Genomic DNA, 18,479 nt, shown 5'->3' with positions numbered 1-18,479 from the left:
GAATGTTTTGCAGTGTGATGTGCATTGCAGTACATTCAGTGGAGCCCAGAGGAGACATGCAATGTATTTTAGACTCCTTATTAACCACTTACGGGGACCGCCCGGCGTCATTTTATGTCGCTACTTTGAAGAGGAATATCGTTATTATGGCAGCAGCTAGCTGCCATAACCCCGGTATCTTCTTCTTTAGAGGGTGGTCCGCTTTCAGGTAAAAGTGCTCTGCGGCAGATTCGCCGCAGGATCACTTTTATCGGTGGCGGGAGAACAGTGTGAGACCAAAAAAAAGGTAAAATAAATAAGAATTTTTTTTTTTTAAACGCACCCCGTCCCGCCGAGCTCGCGTGCAGAAGCGAACGCATATGTGAGTAGCGCCCGCATATGAAAATAGTGTTCAAACAACACATGTGAGGTGTTGCCGCGATCGTTAGAGCAAGAGCAATAATTCTAGCCCTAGACCTCCCCTGTAACTCAAAAAAAGCAACCTGTAGAATTTTTTAAACGTCGCCTATGGAGATTTTTAAGGGTCGCCATTCCACGAGCGGGCGCAATTTAGAAGTGTGACATGTTGGGTATCAATTTACTCGGGAGTAACATCTTTCACAATATAAAAAAAAAGTGGGCTAACTTTACTGTTGTCTAATTTTTTTAATTAAATAAGTGTGTTTTTTTTTTTTAAAAGGTGCGCTTGTAAGTCTGCTGCACAAATACGGTGTGACAGAAAGTATTGCATTGACCGCCATTTTATTCTCTAGAAAAAAAAAAAAAAAAAATATATATATATATATATATATATATATATATATATATATGTGTGTGTGTGTGTGTGTGTAATATTTGGAGGTCTAAGTAATTTTCTAGCAAAACAAAATTGTTTTTAACTTGTAAACACCAAATCTCAGAAAGAGGCTCGGTCCTTAACCTCCCTGGCGGTATGATTCTTTCGGATTTTAGGTGCTGAAAGCGGTACAATTATTTTGCATGGAAATTTGGCGTTTTATATTGTAGGTCTGTAAATCTTAACAATAACACACTTAAATCTGTCCAAACCAGAGTCTAGTAGATATCCCGGGTATGATAAAGTTTGAAACACAAAAACATAAATTATAATATAATAAATAAAAATAAATAATTAAAAAAAATTTAAAAAAATAGTAATAAAATAAATTTCCCCACAATTCACTATCGCTCAATTCTGCAAGTGTTCTAATTTACTATCACTGTTTTCTAGCTGGTCTAAAGCCACTTTTGACGTAAAGGGACACTTTTTGGTTGCTATGGACAATCTCCAGTTTCCAGGCAGAAAGAACAGTGTATATCATGTAAAACTGCATGCAGGGCATGGGCCAGAGCACTGGGGACAAAAGGGATGTGAAATCATTTCATACAGTACTGTAATCTGTAAGATTACAGTACTGTATGTGTTATGATTTTTTACTTTTTTTGAATTTGCCGCCAGGCTCCGCCCCCGTGCGTCGCGCCGCTCGCAGGGAACGGAGCCTGGCACGGAGAGGCTTCGGAGGAGGACGGAGCCCTCGGACACTGCGGGGGACATCGCAGGATCCCGGGGACAAGGTAAGTAAAGCCGCCCCAGGATCCTGCAATGCGATCCCGAGTGTGGCTCGGGGTTATCGCTAATGGTACTGAATTTTAACCCCGAGCCACACTCGGGAATACCGCCAGGGAGGCTACGTGGTTAAAGAGAACCTGTCACCAAAAAAAACTTTTTGTCCCCTATGTGATAAAAAATTTATCTTTCTTTTGCAAAAAAATAAAAAGTTACACCTTAAGCACATAAAATCCCAAAAATATTTGAGGCCCCCTGACCCCCACATATACCCATGTAGAAACGCAAACGCATGCGTCAGGGGCTCCTAAAAAACGTTACATATTGCCGCACGTCAGAGTGCGAGCACTAGTTCCAGCACAAGACCTCCTCCGTAACACTAAACTGATGACCTATAGGGGGCTTTTGAAAATATAGGGTACTGAAGTTTGTCGCCATTTAACGGGCAAACACAAATTGGTTTGACATGCATTTTTTCGTCTTTTATAATTTACCAAAAACTCTCTGCACTAAGATCCACTTTAGGAAGGGCAACAAAACTAATAAGGGTCTGGAGGACCTCAATTACAAGGAACTACTGCAAACACTAAATTTATTTTTGCTGGAGATGAGACACTTGAGAGGGGAGACATGATAGAGATCTACAAATATCTCAATAGGGTTCACAGCATAAGAAATAAACTATTCAGTTCCAAGGATTGTAAAAGGACACAGGGACACACAGTGATACTGGAGGAGAAGCGGTTTAACCTTAAACTGCGTAGGGAGGTTCATCGCTGTTAGGGCTAAAAGAATGTGTAACTCTCTCCCACAATTGGTGGTGGCTGCGGGAGTATGGATATTTTTAAAAGACTTTTAGATGAACATCTTAAAGGACACAACATACAGGGATATGGGAAATCATTATAAATTGATACACATACACCTACACAGATTGAACTGGATGGACTATTGTCTTTTTTCAGCCCTACCGACTATGTAACTATGTAACGTTAGTGTGTTTTTTACTTAAATTTTGCGTTTTCATAGACCTTTGCGATAATATTGTGTGACATAAAATAATCACTGCTACCACTATTTTAGTCCCTAGGGTGTCTGCTTTAAGAAAATACATAATGTTTGGAGGTTTTGTGTTATCTTTGAAACGTGTGCAAAAAATGCAAAAACAGCTCTGGCAGCGAAAAGGTTAAAGTGTAATTCCGATCAAACTCTAACTAAGGCTAAACCTTCTCCCACCCCCATTCTAAGACTATTCTATCTACCCTGTGAAAGAAAAGATCAATATAGTTACCTATACTGCTTTGGTCCAGTCACATGATTGGGTCCTAGTGCCAGCTTCAGTGTAGAGGAGAAAGGAGAAGAAGCAACAGCTGCTGCAAAGCCTAGGCGATGACATCATCCATAGGCTTAAGATGGGGCAGCCTTTGTGGACTGTCCCTTCTTTACACTGAAGCTGGTGCTGGAACCCTTCCCCTCACTGTCTACGGGCAGCTAGAAGGTGAGGCAAACTAAGACTTCCACGCTGTGTAAGGTAGGAGAGTAGTTTCAGTTTTTCATGCTACACAATATTAGTGCAACAGCTTATGAAATGCAATATTTCAGTAAAAAAATACACTAAAGTTAATTTTCGGGCACATATAATGCAAATTTTTAGTAACATAAGGTTGGGTCTTGTGAATAGATAGCCAACATGTCAAACCTTAAAATTGTGTACACCAGTGAAACTGTGAAAACAGTACCCTATATTTTTTCATATGTAATGCTTTAAAATCCCCTACAGGTCATCAGTTTAAAAATACGCAGGAGCTCTGGTGCTAAAATTCTGCTCTCACTCAGGCATATGCAGTGATTTATAAGATGTGTAGGGCAATCGCTTTTCCTATTTGTGCACATGTGTTTTTGTATTTGTGTGTGGGAGAGAGCTCTAAAAAAATGTATGTGTCTCTTTATTTTCTTGCTGACCCACTTACAATAGATACAGTGCCTTGAAAAGGTATTCATACCCCTTGAAATTTTCCACATTTTCTCACGTTACAACCAAAAACGTAAATGTATTTTAATGGGATTTTATGTGACAGACCAACACAAGGTGGCACATAATTGTGAAGTGAAATTTTTGCCCGTTCTTTCACTGCAATTACAGCTGCAAGTCTTTTTGGGGATGTCTCTACCAGCTTTGCATATCTAGAGAGTGACATTTTTGCCCATTCTTCTGTGCAAAATAGCTCAAGCTCTGTCAGATTGGATGGAGAGCGTCTGTGAACAGCAATTTCCAAGTCTTGCCACCGATTCTGAATTGGATTTAGGTCTGGACTTTGACTGGGCCATTCTAATACATGAATATGCTTTGATCTAAACCATTCCATTGTAGCTCTGGCTGTATGTTTAGGGTTGTTGTCCTGCTTGAAGGTAAACCGCCGCCACGTCTCAAGTCTTTTGCAGACTCTTAACCGGTTTTCTTGTAAGATTGCCCTGTATTTGGCTCCATCCATCTTCCTGTTAACTCTGACCAGCTTCCCTGTCCCTGCTGAAGAAAAGCACCCCCACAACATGATGCTGCCACCACCATGTTTCACAGTGGGGATGTTGTGTTCAGGGTAATGTGCAGTGTTAGTTTTCCGGAACACATAGCGTTTTGCTTTTAGGCTAAAAAGTTACATTTTGGTCTCATCTGACCAGAGCATTTTTCTTCTACATGTTTGCTGTGTCCCCCACATGCCTTTTTGCCAACTGCAAACAGGACTGCTTATGGCTTTCTTTCAACAATGTATTTCTTCTTGCCACTCTTCCATAAATGCCAGATTTGTGGACCGCACAACTAATAGTTGTCCTGTGGACAGATTCTCCTACCTGAGCTGTGGTTCTCTGTAGCTCCTCCAGAGTTACCTTGGGCCTCCTGGCTGTTTCTCTGATTAATGCTCTCCTTGCCGTCCTGTCAGTTTAGGTGGATGGCTATGTCTTGGTAGGTTTGCAGTTGTGCCATACTCTTTCCATTTTCGGATGATGGATTGAACAGTGCTCCATGAGATGTTCAAAGCTTGGGATATTATTTTATAACCTTACCCTGCTTTAAACTTCTCCACAACTTTATCCCCGACCTGTCTGGTGTGTTCCTTGGCCCTCATGATGCTATTTGTTCACTAAGGTTCTCAAACAAACTTCTGAGGGCTTCACAGAACAGCTGTAGTTGTACTGAGCTTAAGTTACACACAGGTGGACTCGATTTACTAATTAGGTGACTTCTGAAGGCAATTGGTTCCACTAGATTTTAGTTAGGGGTATCAGAGTAAAGGGGGCTGAATACAAATGCATGCCACACTTTTCACATATTTATTTGTAAAAAAAATTGAAAATAATGTATCATTTTCCTTCTACTTCACAATTATGTGCCACTTTGGGTTGGTCTATCACATAAAATCTCAATAAAATACATTTACATTTTTGGTTGTAACATTACAAAATGTGGAAGATTTCAAGGGGTATGAATACATTTTCAAGGCACTGTATACTGCGAGCTGGCGGCACAGCCAGGACCTGTATGTCCCGGTTTTCTGGCCTATGCTGTGATTGGACACAGCACGAGTTTGTCACCAGGATACAGCCAATGATTATGGCTGTACACCTGCTGATCGGCTGTGGCCAAACACACAGTACTTGTGCAGAGACATCGATCTGCCTTTTTCTTCTCCCTAAAATCAACTCTGAGTTCAGGGAGAAAAAGCAGACAGATCTGTTAGTAAAAGCACCACACATTATACACATTACAATTGTTAAAGTGGAGTTCCACCCCCCCAAAAAAAATGAGTAATGTGCTTAAAAAAAATAAAAAAAAAACATTTGGAGAAAATTAGTTTTTTTACTCACCTCTAAAGGCTGTTGCTAGGGGGTCCCTCGTAGTCTGCCTCCTTCGGTGCCTGGGCTGGTGACATCACTTCCCTCGGCGCAGGAAGGGAGATTGCCTCTCCCTACTCCCTCTTGTCAATCATCTGGGACACGTGACCGGTCCCAGATGATTACGGGGCCAGTGACGGCGCGCGGCTCGCGCATGCGCAGTGGGTGCCCGGCTGTGAAGCCACAGCCAGGCGCCCACAGTTAAAATGCCGCTGCTGCTGAGTGGAGGGGGGGACGAGCGGGGCTTCGATCCCCCACATCGCGGACCCTGGGACAGGTAAGTGTCCGATTAAAAGTCAGCAGCTGCAGTATTTGTGGCTGCTGACTTTTATTTATTTTTTTTTTTTTTAAATGGGAACCCCACTTTAAGCACACAGTTTACCTCATGATTGCCCCCTGATGTTAACCCCTTCCCAGTCAATGCCATTAGTACAGTGTACAGTATTATCACTGTATTAGTGTCACTAGCATTGTCAGTTAGCGTCCCTCACAGCCAGTGTCAGTTAGCGCTAGATTGTCTGCCACACTATTACAGTCACACTATAAGTCACTTACCATTACTAGTATAGTGTCTGCACAGATCAGTATCTTGATCACGATCAGAACATTACTAGTGTCTCCAATAGTATCGTGTACCCAAAAACGCAGTTTGCTTTTTACCAAAGACATGTAGTAGAATACATTTTAGCTTAAAGGGGTTATAAGCCCTCACGGTTTTTCACCTTCATGCATTAAGGTGAAAAACCTTTTCGTGCTGCAGAACCCTTCTTTTCTTACCTGAACCCGATCAAGACGGCGACGAGCACAGCAGCTCCAGCCGCTGTCTCTGGTCCTCATTGGATAGATTGATAGCAGCAGCAGCCATTGGCTCCTGCTGCTGTCAATTAAATCCAGCGACACGGGGGCGGGTCCGAGTCCTGCTGACTGTGTCAATGGACACAGTCAGCAGGACTCGGGAGCACGCCCGCACGAGTGCCCATGGAATGCGGCTTTCCGTAGGGGCACTCAAGAAGAGGAGGAGCCAGGAGTGCCGTGGGGGACCCTAGAAAAGGAGGATCGGGGCCATTCTGTGCAAAACCCTTGCACAGAGGAGGCAAGTATAACGTTTGTTATCACTTTAAATTTATAAAGAAGTTTGATTTTATTGGATATGTTTTGTAACAGTAAGTAGAAAATATTTATTTATTTATTTTTTTTAATTTGGGTATTTTTTCGTTTATATAATAAAAATAAAAACCCAGCAGCGATCAAATACCAACAAAAGAAAGCTCTATTTGTATGAAAAAATGTATATAAAATAATTTGTGCAGTGTTACGCAATTACCAGTTAAAGCAGCAAAGTGCTGAATAGAAAAAAATGCCCTGGTCATGAAGGGGGTATAACCTACCGGAGGTCAAGTGGTTAAATGTTTAAAACCTTTTTTTATAATTTTTTTCTTTTCATGACTTTATTGCTATCACATAATCACATAGGGGACCAATCATCCCTCATTTGATAGCATATAGGTGACAGGCACTCTTTATGAGACATCCAGGGTCTATTAGACTCTGGATGGTGTCCCCTCTATTCCACTGCAGTTAATAGAATACAGAACATGTTCCATCAACCGCTTCACTGGGCACTCATGATTGACAGCTCAGGACCAGGAAATTATGTCATACACGTCATTTCCTGGTCTGTGCACAAGAGGGTGGCTCAGTGGGCAGATGTTCATTGAGCCTCCCGCTGCCCTTCCCAGTGATACCCACCATGACTGCAGCAGGCCCGCAGGTGGAACAACATGGTGGGGGGGGGGGGCTTCGCGCAGGGGGGCAGCACAACCCAGCTTTTGTGGAAGTCACTGGCAACTTCACAGTCGCTTGTATCACTCTCACACTGAAAGCCAACAGTCTGCTTTACAAAAGTACACGTCTGCAGCACGGTTAAAAATCTGATTCTCCAGCTTATGAGTGGACATCAGGTGAGGGGAAATCCAACATTTGTAAAACAGGCAGCTACAAAAACTTAATAGAGACACCAAGTCAAGTCATTCCATTTCAATTAAAAATTACAAAATAAAAGTTTTGGCTCATGATGAGCTTTAACAGTGCATAGAGGGTCTAACTTCTAAAAGACATTTTTAAAGGATAAGTGAACCCCCTTCCCCAACATCTTCTTAATAAATTAATATTATCTTCAATCCCATTCCTCCAAGATCTTTTTTCTGTGGCTGTCTTGGCTTTATTTTAAATACTGTGCAACATCCCTTAATAAACCAATTCTAAACGATAGGCACAGTTTTAGATCTTCTTGTGTGGCCTTCCCATCGCCATCTACCCACAATCTTCAAAATTCTTCAGAGCAGTAACCTGTTAATTTGCAGACAGATTTATGATTTTTTTAAGCACGATTTACATATGCTTCTGCGTTTCACCACAGGGCTTTCCCGTTCATTTTAATGGGCTGCTCTATGTGCATTTGTCGCCCAAAAAAAATCTCCTGCTCCTTTTTAGGCAACGATTTTTAGAGGTGCGTTGTGTCGTGCTGAGTGAGGCAAAATAACACCATGTTTGAGGTTTGAGTTGGACATTTTGATGATAGGCAACTCCTATCCTCATATTGATTAGTGGTTCCAAATTAATAACTACTGCAGTAGGGAACAGACACAAAAGATACGCTCAGCATCTTTCCAAATAACTGTTCTGCCTTATTATGACGCAATTGAAGGTTTTTATACACATGATTACGTAGGTATCACTTTAATATTACAATTGTACATTTATGGTAACAAGGGGCATTACATAGGCAGACTAATTCTAATCAGGACTCGAAAGAATGTAAACATGTACTGAAAACATTATTAGTGCCGTGTGCACAGTGAGGGCAGTGTGCAATACATACAAAATAGAATACAATTATATACAGAACTTACAAATCTTCATTACAGTTTCCCCTCTTTTGCTCAATATTTTGATCACTAACCATACCTGCTATCACCTTTAACCTGGAACCTTCACACGCTTAGGTGGAGGTAGTCCTGGCCAAAGAGGCAAAAACTCCATTGTGGAGAAAATAATAGCTGAGCAGCTTTTTCATTACAAAATGACTTTTCATTGTGAAAAGCAAATGATTGATAAGACATTTTTACAGAGTACTGGCTGTACACTCCTGTGACCAGAATGGCCTTCTAGCTGAATTGTTGGCATGCTGACTTATCAGCACATGTAAACACAGATAATTCTACATAAAATGGAAGACGTACAAAAGACAAATATGACTTCAACATGGCTGAACTACTTTTCAAATCGCATTATATATATATATATATATATATATATATATATATATATATATATATATATATATAACACAGAGACTTCTTTAATTTAGTCATTTTTGCAGTGTCTGGTGTTGATCCAGGTGACTTTTCCTTCAGGTTTTGCAAAACTGTACATAAAATAGATGCTGTATTGAGTCTCCAAACATTTCCTTATATCTAAATGTCTCTTAACAATTCACAAGTCACCTGGCTTTAGTTTTAGATCCTTCCAAACTTTTAAGATCTGGAATTGGGGAGAAAACACATAAATGAGTTTGTCAAAAACCTTAAAAGATCAGCAATGTTCTCTGTGAGATCCGAATGGAGGACTTCAGCTACTGAGACAAAATATAAGCAAGTGAGTAAAACACTCCCAAACCAAATCCCATTGGGAGAGAGTCCAGTATCCCCTTAGGGGCATGAGAAAACATTCAGGCAAAAGTTTTCTAGTTTCTTACTCTACTTTGTCCGCTACATTGTAGACAGTAGGGAGTGTAAAAATAAAACTTCTAGTAAGGACTCTCCTATCAAAATGATTTCCTCTGTTACTCTCTGTAAATTCTGCACTCTATATTTACAAACTACTTCTGATAACACTTTTTTACTGTGGCCTTTGCAGTAGCATTTGCCACTGGACATCCAGAAAACATGTCCATACAGACAAAATGCATACTCGTAAGATCCTGACTTGGGCATCTGGATATATCTTTTTGTAATCTCTGGAGCTTTTGGTAACACCTTTGGTAACAGGTAAAACAAGAAGTGGTATGTTATAAAAACAACGCTCATTTACTAAGGCAGCCATAACTGCTTGTGACTGATGACACAGTCCATGTGTCAAGCTGGAGGGAAAAGAGTGGCTGGCAGACATAAATGATCAAAAAAAAGCTTTTTTTTTTTTTTTTTTTTTTTTTTTTTTTTGTGCTGTGTTTTTTTTTTTTTTTTCTGTGAAGGGCATGGATGGATTGCACCGGATAAAAGAATTGAGAAGAGAACACTGATTGAGCATGCTTTTGACAAGTGTTAAATAGACATTATGATTAGATTAGGATTACACACAAGTAATGGGTATAATAAGGTTGAAGGAAAAGGGGGGGGGGGGATGGGGAATAGTGGGGAGTTGAACACAAGAGGAAGGAATAATGAAAACACAAGAAGACACGTATGAGGGAGGGGAAATAGGTGACACATTTGGGGTTTTTTTTTTGTCCCTTTTCTCCCCTTTCTCCCCTTCTCTTTTTACCTTTTGCTCCCCCTTCGCCTGCCTTTGCTCCACTATTCTTAGGATGGCGGGGTGGGTCTGGAAGCAGAAAGGCTGAAATTGATACAAATTACCTACATAAGAGCAGGTGCAGTATGTCGGTAATGCCCTAAAGAATTTTTTGTGTAAGAAAGATGAATGGATGAGGGGGGAGGAAGAGAGAAGAGAATGTAAAGAGGAGAATGGTCACAAAGAAAAGAAGGAATCAGGATTCCGGGTAAAGAAAGGGAAAAGTAGAAAGAAAGGGAAGAAGAGAGAGGGAAAAGGAGAGAAGGAAAAGAAGAATGATTAAGGAATAGCAAAACATAAGTAATCAGTGCACTTTTTTTTCATGGAACGTGAGAGGTTTGGGTACACAATTAAAACGAATACAGGTTTTTACAGAAATTAGTAGGGTACAAGCTAAAATAATTTGCATTCAAGAAACACATTTAGTTAAAGAAAGACTCAATATTTTAAAAAAGTCCTGGATTCAATGGTCAAGTCATTCATGCCATACAACTTTTTCAAGGGGGGTTTCCCTTATTGTGCATCGAGCGGTAACGTGGGTATGCATCAGGGTAAAGAAGGATCTGGAGGGGAGATATGTTTTTGTATTTGCCCTGGTGCATTCACTGCCATTTGTTATGGGGATATATAACCCCCCACCTGCTACAATGAAAGTATTAAAAGAGACAATGATATTTATGTCTGAATATTTTTTCCAAACCTGTCCAATTTTGGATTTAACCACATATTAAAATCACCCATACATATAACATGTGCTTCTGGATATTCTAAGGGGAATGGTGGGGTCTAAGTCTTTGGAAAGGTTTACAAACGAAGTTGGATGGTTTGATCTGTGGAGGATTAGAAATTCAGATAACATTATTCAAGAGGGGTGAGTATCTTGGTGAGGAGAGGTATTTCATTTTTTCAGCCAGGATAGACACGTTGGGAAGGTATGTTTTTCTGAGCTGCGTTGTGGAAAATAAATCTCTGGTGATAGCAAATGTTTATATCCCTCCTCCGTTCAAAACAGAGACCATGCTGGACCTGTTGGAGTTTGTGAATAGTATGGTGGATATTCCCATAATAGTGGTGGGGGACTTTAATGCAGTCCTAGATAGCAGCATGGATTGGTTCCCGCCCATGACCCGCGCGGAAAGGGTATCAGAGGGGCGACTAGGCCAACTTCTTGAAGAGATTGGATGGTGCGATTTGTGGAGCTCTTATAATCCAAACACTCGGCAGTATTCCTGCTACTCAGGGTCACATTCTACTCTCTCGCGTATAGATATGGCAGTGGGTAACAGTGAAGCCCTGCGATTAATAGGAAACATAGAGTATGGACCGAGGGGAATATCGGACCACTCACCCCTGACCTTGACCCTAAATCTAAGCATCAGATCTAGTCAGAAAAGGTGGACAATAAACCCACTATGGTTGGACCTGATTAGTAGCCCAGCAGAAGTAGCCTCCAAGCTAAAAGAGTTTGTAACATTCAATTCAGGTACAGCACCAGTAGGGGTAGTGTGGGATACCCTAAAAGCATACCTTAGGGGACTACTACATCAGCAGGTTGCTATAGTAAAGAAAACATAAAGGGACTGGGAGGTGAGGGCCAGTAGGGAAGCCATGGAAGCAGAAGCACAATATGTGTTAGATCCAACCCCGGAAAAACAGGAGATTTGGCTCAACAAACAACAAGAGTATAAAGAAGTAATCAATAGAAGAGCAGAGAACAAGAGACTTTTCCAGAAACAAAACTATTTTGGTGAGGGAGAGAAAGTAGGCCAGATGCTTGCCCTCTTAACTAGGTCTAATTTATTCTCACCGGCCATCTCCTCAATTAAGACATCGGCTGGAAAGCTTACATCTGATCCCGTCGAGGTCCTAGAAACTTTCTCTATATTCTATAGAGACCTGTACAGGTCGCGCTGGGGTTTGAACCGGCGTGAGATGGACAGGTTCTTAGAAGGGGTAGACCTGCCCGTACTCTCGGAGAGAGATAGAAGTGAGGTGGATTCCCCTCTGGCTTTGGAGGTGCTACAAAAGGCAGTCGCGGAGTTGTCAGGCCAGAAATCTCCGGGCCCGGATGGGCTGCCACTGGAGATTTATAGGAAACACGGGGAGATCCTGCTCCCGGAGCTCCTAAAAGTGCTAGAGCAGACGACCAAGGATGGTAGGCTGCCCCTATCAATGTCAGAGGCAGATATAGTAGTGATCCCAAAGGAGGGGAAAGATCAAGAAATTCAGATAACAGGACATATTCTTGGCACGCACCAGGGAGGGGGTGCATGTCTAGAATCGACCTGGCGATGGGAAATGAGAAGATACTCCCGATGGTGCAATCTGTTAAATATATGTCCAGAGGGGTGTCTGATCACTCTGGGTTGGTTTTTGAGTTAAAGCCCATGGGGAGAGAAAAATGGAAGGGGTGCTCTGGGATACCTTTAAGGCGTATTTAAGAGGGATAACAAGATCTACAATATCATATATAAAACTCACTAATAGACAGGAAGAGGAGGAACTGGCAGAGAGATGCGCACAGGCAGAAGCTGAGTTTGTAAATGACCCCTCGAATATAAAACAGATAAGGTGGGCAGGATTAGCACATCAGTATATAGTATGTAAATCAACTATCAGTTAATGCCAAACGTAAGAGGTTCCAGCAGAAACAAAAACATTTTGAGCAAGGACACCAAATAATTAGGATTCTAAACTATTTGATAAAGCAACAGACAGCATCATTGGTGATTTGAGAAATGAGAAGGGGGAAATGGTGAATACAACAGAAGAGATACTTATGAGATTCCAAACATACTTTGTCAATATGTATTCTTCGACATTGACTTGCAATGAAGAAGAGATAGAGAAATATCTAGAGGACCTAGAATTCCTTAAATTAATGGAGGAACAAAAAGAGGGGTTAGAGAAAGAGATTGAGAAAGAGGAAGTGTGAGAGGCCATTTTTTCTATGGGAAAAGGTAAATCTCCAGGATGGTATACCGCTGGAAATGTACTAGCGATATGTAGAGATATTGGTACCAGCCCTGACCAAGATGTATAGAGAGGTATTTTCTCAGGGAGAGATGCCCCAGTCCATGTATGAAGCAACAGTGATATTAATACCAAAACCAGAAAAGGACAGATCCAATTGTGCGTCATATAGACCAATTTCTTTGTTGAATATTGATTACAAGATATTGGTAAAAAAAATGTATTCCCCAGGAAATCTACCTCAATTAATATTAGAAGAACCCAACTTATTGCACAGCTGAGGGAGTTTATTCCGGAGACAAGTGCCTTGGCATCGTTGGATACGGCCAAGGCATTTGATTCCATAGAATGGGAGTTTCTACAAATAGTGCTGAAAAAAAGTGAATTTGGGGAAAAATTTAGAAAATGGGTAGGAATACTAAATAAGCAACCGTGCTCAAATGTATTAATAAACAAAATATTATCGCCTACAATAAAATTATATAGGGGAACAAGACAGGGCTGCCCAATGTCCCCTCAACTATTTGCCCTTGCAATCAAAGCATTGGCAAATAGATTTAGACAATCTAAAAAGTAAGGGATTAAATTGGGGGAAAAGGTTGAGCACATAGGGTTATATGCGGATGATATCATATTGTATATGGAGGATGTGCATACTTCCCTGAGAGAGGCAATGAAAATAATAGAAAGATATGGGTTATTTTCAGGGCTGAAGATAAACTCGCAGAAATCTGCATTGATGCTGCTTGGTCCTCCAGGTAATGGTAGAAGACCTCAAACCCCACTAAAGATAGTTGAAACATTCAAATATTTAGGAGTAAATATTACCCTGGATCCTGATGACTCCATAAAAGCTAATATTCTCCCTGTGGTAGAATATATTAAGAGAAAACTGGCAATATGGGTAAAACTACCAATATCAGTGGCAGGAAGAATACAGCTGATAAAGTCGATTGTGCTCCCTAAGTGTTTGTATGTGTTTACGCACTCCCCGGTAAAAATACCAAAACTGATATTTAAAAATTAAAATTCTCAGATGACTAGGTTTATTGGGGCATATGGTAGATGCAAATTAAAACTTAACACGCTACAGAGACCCAAAACAGCAGCAGGGTTGGCGCTGCCGGATTTGGATTTATATTATCTGGCAGGGCAACTGAAACATTTAAGAGATTGTGTAAAACAGGAACAAAAAACAAGGATAGAGGAATATTTATTAAGCAAGATGCAGGTAAACGATCTTCTGGTGGGATTAGAAACAACTGATTTGAGGAGAGTGGGCGTTAGAATTCCCCTTCTAAAACTGGCTAGGGCAGTTTGGAAGGAGGCAAAAAAAAATAAAAAATGACGGGATACACTGATATCCCACCAGAAACTGCCTTATGGAATAACCCGACATTTGAGTACTTGGAAAAATTTGAGGGAAGTAAATTTTGGAAACAGAACAAGGTAACAAGCATTGGCCAGCTGTATGATAAAAATATAATGTCCTACGAAAACTTGTGTAAACAATATAATCTAACAAGCAAACAGTTCTATAGATATTTGCAGTTAAGGCAGGTAATACAGGCACAGTTTAGAAGTAAGTAATTAAAAATATCTAAATACCCCCTTATAGGTATTTTGAGATCACAGGGACCAAAGGGATTGGTATCCAAATTATACTCACACCTGCTACAGAATAAAATAAGAGGGGGACTGCTGGGAGTAAGAGATAAATGGCAGATAGCTGTTCCAGACATGAGTGATCAGGAATGGGATGAAGTCTGCTCCTCCCACTTGAAAGTATCCCCAGCAATGAATAATAGGATAATTCAGTTAAACATAATACATCAAACTTATTTGGCCCCGAATAGGTTATATAAAATGGGGATGATGGCTGCACCAGAGTGCACAAGTTGTGGGCAGGGAGGAGCGGACTTCCTCCATGTAATGTGGTACTGTGGTAATATAGGGAGTTACTGGCAGCAGGTGGTCAGGAAACTGGAAAAAGTTATAAATAGATCTATTACGGGTACAATTGAACTTTGTTTGCTGGGAGTATTGAAAGAGAAGGGAGAGAGAAGAGATACCAGGACGTTTTTGCAGGAAGCGTTATTTTTGGCAAGAAAACAAATAGTAGAGAAATGGATTCAGCCAAACCCACCAACATTAAATCAATGGGTAAGAGCAGTGAATCAGACCCTACCGTATGAAAAGATATTGTTTGAACAAAGGGGAAATGTGCAGAGATATGAAAATATATAGGCAAAGTGGAATAGATCTTATTTAACAATGGATATGGGAATACCTGAAAATAGAAAATAAGTGACTATAAGTGGATGAGTGAGAATCAAAAGAATTGGAGAGAATGGTAGTAGAATTACCGGTAGAAAAATTTGGGGATTTATACAGTAATGTAATAAAATGTAAAGATATGTAAATTAACATGTATAGAAATTTGTAATAAAGAGTTTAAAAAAAAAAAAACTCTCACATCATGGACCGCACATCAAGTTATTATCAAAAACCTTAAAATTTCATTTTTGTAGAAAACCTATTTCACTTTGTAGAAAAACTTCTTATGTATCCCATCCATCTTGGCTTTGTTAAATATTATGGCAGCTTTATTCCAAATAACAACTTCATCTTAATCTTTTTTTTTCTCTCATTAAGGGTTTATTGTATAAATTTAAAATTACAAAATTGTTATCTTAACCCCTTCCCGCAGAGTGTACGCAGATGTGCGTACTCGGCTTTCGGGGGTTATACCGGAATGATGCCCGCAGCTGCAGGCATCATTCCGGTACTGTTTTTTGGAGTCGGTGATCGGCTTTCCTGGTATAACAACTGATGCGGCTAAAATCCGCTCGGCTGTTATACCGGAGGAGCAGGAGGGGGCGTCCCGCTGCTCCTACCGTGCCTCCCGTTCCATCAGGAGGTCCGATGACCAATCCGCCGCCTCCAGCGGCTAGGGACAGACTGGAACAAAGCCGTGATCGGCTTTGTTCCAGCCTCCTAATAGTAAACACAGAAGCAATGTTATGGCGTCACTTCCCGTTTACTCGGCTGCCAGTGGCGCCGATTTAAAAAAAAATATACAGTATTCAGAATCACCGAAAACGGCGATCTGAATACTTTGAAGTGCAAAGGAGGGATCGGAGGTCTTTTAGACCCCCGATCCCTCCATAAAGAGTACCTGTCACCATCTAACCGTAAAAAATTTTTAAAGCGTCGCCTATGGAGATTTTTAAGTACTGTAAATTGTCACCATTCCACAAGTGCACGCAATTATAAAGCGTGACATGTTTGGTATCTATTTACTTGGCGTAACATCATCTTTCACATTATACAAAAAAATTGGGCTAACTTTACTGTTTGGTTTTTTAAAATTCATGAATGTTCATGCATGTTCTCCCTGTCCCTTTTCCCAAAAAGTTGCGTTTAAAACACCGCCGCACAAATACCATGTGATATAAAATATTGCAACAATCACCATTTTATTCTCTAGATTCTCTGCTAAAAAATATATGTAATGTTTGGGGGCTCTAAGTAATTATCTAGCAAAAAAATACGGATTTTAACTTGTAAACACCAAATTTCGAAAATTGGCTTAGTCATGAAAGGGTTAATCTAAACGAATCCCATTCATTAGAAATTTCCCCATTAACCTGGATTTCATTTCCAACCAAAGGTTGTCTAAACCAGTTTCAATATATCTATATTATTAATAAAATTGTTAAACTCATATTAGAAATATTAGAAACTTAATTTCCCTTTTTTAAATGCACTATCAAAGGATATTCAATTTGTGTAATACACGGTTAAATGTAACCTTCATTTTGCCATGTTTGGAAAATAGATTTAAAAAATAATTGTGATCACATTGTTTATCCTTAGATTCGTTAACCCGGCACATTTTGTTATAAATGTTTTGTCTAAAAAAACTGGAATTGGCATGGTGTCCTTCCAGCTTATCACTGACCTCTCATCCCAGCCACATTCTTTCATGAGAGCACAAAGGAGGGGGTCACATCTGCGTACATGACACACACAAGCGATAGAACTAAAGTTTCCCGCATTCACACACATACACAAATATTTCTCTAAAACCGCTTACATTTTTCTCATTTGTACACAACACATGCATATCATTCTCTCACTTTCTTTTAACTCTTTAATATTTCCCTGCTTAAATTCTGCTTTCCTTATTTTGTTCAGATATCCTTTATATCTAGCTTCTATGATTCTATGATCAGACAGGCAGCCACAGTGCTCATCCCATCTTCCCTCTCTGACAACATATAAAGTATTCTGTTTTAACTCTCATTACTCTGTTTCTTGACTTTACTAGTTATAGTGCCTGACCCCAAATTCATCACAACTTAACATGAAAATGTCCCTTTCTGTCTAGTGTTAATTGTCACCCTTGATCCATCCTGCTCACATAGATAGCTGTTTCTCTAGCCGTTTACTCTGCATGATTCTTAGTCCCTGTGGTGGTAACCCAGTTACCCAATGTGGATCCCTGTCCACTTTAACTATTAATCTAGGGGCTCAGTATAGGCGGAACCACACCTCCGGTTCATATATAGCGCTCCTCTTGCGCTGGGCATTTTTGAGGGTCTCTTACCCTTCATTCCTTTACTCAATTTAATGCCCATAATGACTGGCCAGTCTTCTCTACATGTGCCTATACCCTCTAAACTACTTTATCTAGCAGATGTACTACATATACCTGTGAACAGCACTATAATTCCCTTTCTTATTTATAACACTCCGATGGACAGTAGACAGTGACAACATAACATATAACCACCAATCAATACAGTTTGATTAAGGGGATTAAAATGTCCCGAAAATGCCTTACCGATCAAGGAAGTCTGATAACTCAAATGTAAGCAAAAGGCTTACCTCAGCCGGCTGATTATCAGAAATTCCCGGATTGTCTCAAGCTCCTCGTTTCGGATACTCAGGGTCACCTGTAAAGCCCCTCCTGGCTGGCTCGCCACGTGAGTTGGACATTTTGATGATAGGCAACTGCTATCCTCATATTGATTAGTGGTTCCAAATTAATAACTACTGCAGTAGGGAACAGACACAAAAGATACGCTCAGCATCTTTCGAAATAACTGTTCTGCCTTATTATGACTCATGAAGGTTTTTATACACATGATTACGTAGGTATCACATTAATATTACAATTGTACATTTATGGTAACAAGGGGCGTTACATAGGCAGGCTAATTCTAATCAGGACTCGAAAGAATGTAAACATGTATTGAAAACATTTTTAGTGCCGTGTGCACAGTGAGGGCAGTGTGCAATGCATACAAAATAGAATACAATTATATACAGAACTTACAGATTTCCATTACAGGTGTCATTAAGAATTATGGCACTCAACCATGCGTTTCGTATTTTACTGTGAAATCGCCAAGTGTGAATGAGGCCTAAAGATGCAAAATTACACTTTGAAATGTTGGATGGATGTGACAGTTGC

The 18,479-nt window shown here is 40.3% G+C and overlaps 1 protein-coding gene across 1 annotated transcript in view; it reads left to right on the top strand.

Moving 5' to 3' along the window:
- The window catches only part of SYCP1 (synaptonemal complex protein 1), a 360,929-nt gene that overhangs the window by 178,510 nt on the left and 163,940 nt on the right, over positions 1–18,479 (top strand). The gene's annotated exons all lie outside the window — the stretch shown is intronic.

Source organism: Aquarana catesbeiana, linkage group LG02 (genome assembly GCF_042186555.1).
Source record: "Aquarana catesbeiana isolate 2022-GZ linkage group LG02, ASM4218655v1, whole genome shotgun sequence".
NCBI lineage: Eukaryota > Metazoa > Chordata > Amphibia > Anura > Ranidae > Aquarana > Aquarana catesbeiana.
Note: the sequence above shows the minus strand (reverse complement) of the source record. Positions and strands in the feature narration are given on the sequence as shown.